At 35.5% G+C, this 7,460-nt stretch overlaps 1 long non-coding RNA gene across 1 annotated transcript; it reads left to right on the top strand.

The window, feature by feature from the left end:
- Window positions 1–5,840: 5,840 nt before the first annotated feature.
- LOC127159332 (uncharacterized) lies at window positions 5,841–7,250 on the top strand. Its single transcript, XR_007826418.1, has 2 exons — window positions 5,841–6,919; window positions 7,215–7,250. It is a non-coding gene; the product is annotated as an uncharacterized LOC127159332 (long non-coding RNA).
- Window positions 7,251–7,460: the final 210 nt, after the last annotated feature.

Here is a 7,460-nt window from a genome sequence, read left to right as displayed (position 1 = left end):
AATTTCTGCGCTGGTGGAAACAACACGAGACTTCACTTTCGCTTTCACTTTCGAGACCGACTCCGGAAGCGTTTAGTGTCTCCGCCAGCAGCAGCCAATCAGCGCAGCTGAAAGAGATCCGCGTTAAAGCGCACGCAATGGGCTGAAACTTCCCACACAGCTCCGGCAAACGTAATGTGTCGGGGGAAATAGAAAGGAGATATTTTAATTATTTATCGACAAACCAGTGTTTTCTGAGTCAGTGTCCCAAGGATTAAGTTGCGGATCCTGACTCACCATCTCCTTTTTGGACGCGCCTTTAGAGAAATGCATCTTTACAGATTACATATTGAAAGAGTTTTTTGTTTTTGTGAAAGAGTATTATATTATTATAGTTTTGTTTTGTTTCGTTAAGTAATAATTTCAAGCTTTCTATAGATATATGTATCATGTCTGTGAGGTATGTTTCGCTGAGTTTCCGTCAATGTTTGTGAAGCGCTCCTGTTGAGGCAACAGAAAGCGCATTATGTTTGTTTTCTTTATTTAATAAAAGCACCGTTTGCAACGTTTTGTTGATATTGTGAGTGCACACAAACAAAAGACCCTTAACAGTTCCGAATGATGTATTACTCTTACCTTTACGAGCAAAAATGACGGAACATTTTAAATTGTTTCCACTGAAAAAAATGCAAGTAATCGCGCTGGCGCCTCCATTTCCTGCAACTCAGCTTCCACTCTCCGCACAAAGGATTAGATATGCGTCTAATAGCGCACATTTATCTGTTTAACGTTGAAACTAACATTGTTTTATACTTGAACTCTTTTAGGCCTATATCTATAGATCTTATTTTAGGCGTGATTTGAGAAGGCAAAATTGATCAAACAGACTGTGCGTGTTTGATCAATGTGTCGGATCAATCTTTCGCTGACCACTTGGTCATTACTTTAAAAAACAAACACTTTGCCTATATTTAATGAACAAAAATGCTCCAAATGTTTTTCTAAATTAACTTAACAAAAGAATGAATCGAAATATAATCACTTTTGAACTATTTCAATAGATGAAACAGTAGTATTTGGGTGAAGACGGACTCGGGCCGAGAATTCTGATAAGCTGTCTGACAAGGGCCGGGTTAGGGCATATATATGAGGCCCGTGCTGGGCTATAATGAACATTTATCCCAATACTTAAGTTGTTATTTAATGTTTGCAACAAAGAAATGTAGCCTATACCGTGTATTCTGCTCGTGAAGCTTGTTTAAACATAAAGCTTAACTTACATGACCAGAGCTCTTTCTGGATCAGCGGTTGCGCGAAAGCAGGTTTAAATATTCCGATGTGATTGCGATTTCAAATGTTTTATAGACATGGCGCAGTCATCATCATAGCAATAAGATTGTGTGTGTTTGAATCGAGATCGCGAACTTTTAATGAATAATCCATATGAGTCTATAGCCTGTATGTCATAATTTGTACCAGACCTCAAAAGTTACCCGGGCCCAGGCCCGGGCGGCCCCCCGCTTCCGCGATCCATGGTAATAATACAAATGTCTGCTTTATTTTATGTACTTCCACAATAACAAAAAAAACTTTACAATTTTTTTTTTTTTTTTTTTTTTTTTTTTTTTTTGTAAAAATGCAGGGTGTGCTGTCGCAACTTATGTCTATAGACAGTTTGAAAGGTCTACTTTAATAAAACAATGGAAAACAAAATTGTGTTTATTTAATTCGTATAAATCCAACTAGAGGTAGTGTACAGTCTTTCCCATGTGAGTTCATTATCTGTAGCCTACCATTGTGTTTACACCCAGACCCAGCGCAGCCTATTCCCACAGTATAAAGTCTGGATTTCAACCCAGAAGAACAACCCGATGTGCGGCTTGATTCAGCTAAAGATATAATTTAATAATATATAATAAATAATGTATAATTTATATATAACCAGACTAAGTATCAGGGCCACCCACGCATGTTAAACAAACATTAAAGCAATAAGCTCATTTGTTTTACCCACGAACAAAAATCTTAATTTACGTTTTTCCGTTTCTCAAACAAAACGAAATAATAATAATAATAATAATAATAATTATTATTATTATTATTATTATTATTTATTATTATTATTATTATTTTTATTATTATTATAAAATATCTTTATTTCTTTCAGCTGGTATTTCGACATCAATCTTAAGTGTTTCAAATAAATATTCCAAGCCCAGAGTCGATTTTTCCGAAATGTTGATAATCTTAAATAAGATTTTATAATAAACAATAATAATAACAATAATAATTAATAATAATAATAATAATAATAATAATTATTATTATTATTATATTATTATTATTATTATCACAGTTTGTTTATGTCTATAGATGCGACAGCGCACCCTGTATTTAAGCAATTTGTAACGTTTTTGTTTTTTGTTGTTGTTGTTACTGTGGACGTACATAAAATAAAATGTGAAAAAATGTGTGGCAGCAATGCGTCACCGTACTGTAAGAATCACGTCCCGTGGTTTACTGTGGTGCTTTGTGTCGCAAATGAAGAGAAACAAAAGTTAGAATTGCCTGTTATAAACTCACAGTTGCGAGTTATAAAGTCAGAATTGCGAGATATAAAGTCGCAATTGCGATCAATAAAGTCAGAATTCTGATAAAAATTTTCAAAAAAAAAAAAAAATATTGCGATTTTTATATCTCACAATTTCTCTCAAGGAAAAGTCAGAATTGTGAGAGAAAAAGTCGCAATATTTTTTTTTTTTTTTTTTTTTTTTTTTTTATTGGCAGAAGCAAAATTGTTTACTTATATATATATAGGCTTCCATAACATCTGTATGGGCACCAGGTCCAAAAAAAAAATTAGCATATTGTGATAAAGTTCATTTTCTGTAATGTATGATAAACATTAGACTTTCATATATTTTAGATTCATTTATTTCACAACTGAAGTAGTTTCAAGCAATTTATTGTTTTAATATTGATGATTTTGGCATACAGTCGATGAAAACCCAAAATTCCTTCTTTAGCATATCATGAAAAGGTTCTCTAAAGGAGCTATTAACCTAATCATAATCATAAAATAAAATGCAAAAGATTCCTGAAAAAAAGTGCCTGGTTCATTACTCAAAACCGCAATCATGCGTCACCTGTACTGTAAGAATAACACGTCCAAGAGGGTAAGACACAGAAAGAAATTTCTGACTAGGCTGTTCCCAGTGCTTTCAAGGCACCTCAGTGGGAAATGAAGAAAAACAAAAAAAAGTTGCAGAATTGCCGGACCCTGAGGAAGAGTTGTGGAGAAGGACCGATTCCAGACCTTGGGGGACCTGTAACAATAAGCAGTATACATGGACTGAGTCTGGAGTAGAAAAGTCCAGAGCCACCGTGTACAGGCGTGTTTTAGGAAATGGGCTACAGGTGCCGCATTCCCCAGGTCAAGACTTTTGAACCAGAAACAGCGGCATTAAGTCCTGACCTGGGCTTACAGAGAAGCAGCACTGGACTGTTGCTCAGTGGTCCAAAGTACTTTTTTTAGGAAAAGCAAATTTTGCATGTCATTCGAAATCAAGGTGCCAGAGTCTGGAGGAAGACTGGGGAATTGCCAAAATGCCTGAAGTCCAGTGTCAAAAAAAACCACAGTCAGTGATGGTTGGGGTGCCATTCAGCTATTTGCAGCTTTTGGAGATGAAGATTTCATTTTTCATTGGCACCTGCTCACAGTGCCAAAACCACTGGTAAATGGTTTACTGAACATGGTATTACTGTGCTCAATTGGCCTGCCAACTCTCCTGACCTGAACCCCATAGAAATCTGTGGGAATTGTGAAGAGAAAGTTGAAGACGCAAGAAACACTCTGGATGAGCTTAAGGTGCTATCGGTGCATCCTGGGCCTCCATAACATCAGCAGTGCCACAGGCTGATTGCCTCCATGCCACGCAAGCAGTCATTTCTGCAAAAGGATTCCCGACCAAGTAAAAAAAAAACATAATTATTTGAAGGTTGACTTTTTTTGTATTAAAAACACTTTTCTTTTTTTTGGTCGGATGAAATATGCTATTTTTGAGATAGGAATTTGGGGTTTTCATGAGCTGTATGCCAAAATCATCAATATTAAAACAATAAAAGGCTTGAAACTACTTCAGTTGTGTGTTGATCTAAAATATATGAAAGTCGGGCTTTATCATAACATCTGTATTTTACCAGAATGCAAAAAAAAAACCTGTAAATATGTATTCTGGATTGATTTAACCCAATTTGGGTTAAAAACTGGTCTATAACTGGTCTATAACCCAGCGGTGGGTTAGGAATGCAGACCCGAGAGAGAGCACGCACGTCGTGTTCACTAGACGTGACTAGTGCGAGAAGCGGCCATTTTCTCAGCGTTTGCAGATGGAAGCGAGTGAAGGACGATTTTCGTTAAGTAAAGATCAAAAATGTAAAGTCATCATTCATAATGTGTGTCCGGAATTATTTTGAGACTTCATGGAACGCGGGAAAAGTCGGAAAAGAGCTTTTATTGGAAAATACGCTGACGCGGTTTTCCCCTCAGAAATAGTCTTAACGGCCTTTTCTACTGAACGGAAGAGATATCTTAAGTACCACTTCTGTGAGTTTATTGTCATATTTACATTAGATATTGGTGTTAATAGAGGGTTATTAACATATGTACATGTTAAACTTTTTTTTCGCGATTAAACTTAAAGTAGTTTCCTAGAAAACAGCGTCGTGTAATGAAGACTTCCCTAAGTATTTTGAGGCTGATTAAGTTTTAATTGTTGAAAATAATGTTTTCTATGTAATATTTCAGACTTGTTGAGCTTTGAGTCTTCATTGTGCCCGCGGCGGGAGTTAACGGCACGGAAGACCGCGTGTGTGCGGAGGCGATAGTCTCAGCTTCCTCAGAGGAGAGGGAAAGACGGTATAAGGCAAGTAAAGGTCATAATTCCATATAATATAACTTTTTTTGACTATTAGTAAAATAATGGTTGCATTTTTTTAGAGATTGAAAGCCAGAGCTTCATTCTTTCAGGATTAATGGGAGTTTGTTTTTAGAAAATACATGTTTCTGTTGTCTCCTCCTGCCTGGTTACTTCACATTTTGATGCAACAACAGTATGATGACACATTTTATTTAAACCACTGATGTCCGTTTTTTTGTAGAACTCAAACCAACTTTGAGGCTAACACCACAGAAGCCTACTTGTGTGAGGAGGCGATTTTCTGAGCTTCTTCAGAGGGAAAGACAATTTAAGGCAAGTAAAGGTAATAATTTAATGTGATCTTTATTATTATTTTTTTTTCTTTGTCTAAGAGTAAAAATGTTTTATGTAGATGTTCAAAGCCAGAGACAGGATAGATTAATTATTTTTTGATTGATATGAGTTATTTGTAGAAAATAAAATGTTTCCATTGTCTTCTGCATGATTTTGATGCAACAATAGTATGATGACTTGTTCACATTTTAATTAAATCATTGAAGTCTGTGTTTTTCATTGCAGAATTCAAACCAACTTTGGAGTTAACAACACAGAACCGTAATTGTGTGAGGAGGCAATCTTCTCAGCTTCTTCATAAGAGAGGGAAAGATGGTTTAAGGCAAGTAAAGGTCATAATGTCATGTTGTTATTATTATTATTATTATTTTTTTTTTTTTTGTCTAAGAGTAAAAAAAGTTTCATGTAGATGAGCCAGAGACATAGGTGAGGTATTGATTCTTTTGAGATTGATGCAAGTTATTTGTAGAAAATACATGTTTCTGTTGTCTCCTGCCTGTTTTCTTCACATTTTGATGCAACAACAGTGTAATGATTTGTTCACATTTTAATTAAACCACTGATGTCTGTGTTTTTCATTGCAGAACCTAAACCAACTTTGGAGTTCATGACATAGAAGCTTACTTGTGTAAGGAGGTGATCATCATGTTATTTTTTTGTGTGTGTGTAAAAGAATGTTTTATGTAGATGTTAAAAGGTCAGAGACATAAGAGAGCTTCATCCTTTTAAGATTGATGAGAGTTATTTTTTAGAAAATAAATGTACCTGCGATGCACATGCATAGTCTGTGTAATCCGGGTCTATACAGTTAGGGTATGTCGAAAAGCTCCCATCTCGTTTTCGTCTTAAATTTCAAAATTGTCCTACAATGCTGTTTTACATTTTTTATGTAAAGGGTATTTGATCTTCTTTGTATGTTCACCTTGTAAATACTCTGAAATGTTCTGCATTCTGTAGAAGACAAGATGGGAGTTTTTCGACATATCCTAACTGTATTGACTAATAATAATAGTAATAGTTGACTAATCAAAAAAATAATTGTTAGATTAGTCTAAATAAAAATAATCGGTTAGTGGCAGCCCTAGAAGCATTCAGGTAAGAAAATCAAATGTAGAAATCACTTTAGTGCAGGGGTGCCCAACCCTGTTCCTGGAGACCTACCTTCCTGCAGAGTTTAGCTCCAACTCATATCAAACACACCTGTCTGTAATTATCCAGTGCTCCTTCAGATCCTAATTAGTTGGTTCAGGTGTCTTTGTGTTGGGTTGGAGCTGAACTCTGCAGGAAGGTAGATCTCCAGGAACAGGGTTGAGCACCCCTACTACTAGTGTATTCATCACAAATAGTTTTTTAAAACTACAAAAACAGTTTAGTCAAGAGCAGTCAGTGACTGTTTAATAGTAATGTGACAGATGGCCTATAGTAAATATATAGACCTACTGTAATGCACGGATCTAATAATGTTACACATGAAATGTTTTTCCCCAACAGTTAACCAAACATTCTTTTAAAACATAACAGATTATGTTTGCATTAATTTTGCCTGTAGATCAAAATTTGCCTGTGCGCATTCTGACTCCTTTTGCCCAGCACAATCCACAACTGTGAAATCTGAGAGCTTTCTGTCCCTCCAATAGCCTAAGCAACTACTACCTTCTAACAGTAAGGTAGGAAAGACATCAATGCAAAAAACTTTATTTATGTCTGATCTGACTTCAACACAACATGCATGCGTCTTGGTGCTTTAGTAGAGATTCATATTTTGCAAATAAAGTGGTAAATTATTGTCTTTGTGCAAACAAAGCAGTAACTTGACTTCATAAAATTGAGGTAAAACCACTGGAGTCACATGGACTACTTTAAGTATGTCTTTACTATCTTTCTGGGCCTTGAAAGTGGTTGTTGAGTAGGCTGCCTACTAATCCAAATGTTTTTCATCTTCTTTCTTGTTTTGTTTTGCAGATGCTGTCAAAAAAAAAAAAAAAAACACCATGAAAAGGCAACTTCTGGACAGTTGGGCCAGGCCATTAATTCTAAGTTAGCAGAACTGAGGTTTCAGAACAAGAAAAAAGAGGTATAGGCCTGTTAATTTTGTTTCCTATGTGGTTTTATAGTGAGGTTTTTAATTTGAGTAAAATTAATCCTGTGGTAAACATAACTTGATACTTGAATGTTTTGTTTTACAACTTAAACTACACACACTCGCAC

Source organism: Labeo rohita, unplaced genomic scaffold, assembly GCF_022985175.1.
Source record: "Labeo rohita strain BAU-BD-2019 unplaced genomic scaffold, IGBB_LRoh.1.0 scaffold_208, whole genome shotgun sequence".
In the NCBI taxonomy this organism is placed as follows: Eukaryota; Metazoa; Chordata; class Actinopteri; order Cypriniformes; family Cyprinidae; genus Labeo; species Labeo rohita.
Note: the sequence above shows the minus strand (reverse complement) of the source record. Positions and strands in the feature narration are given on the sequence as shown.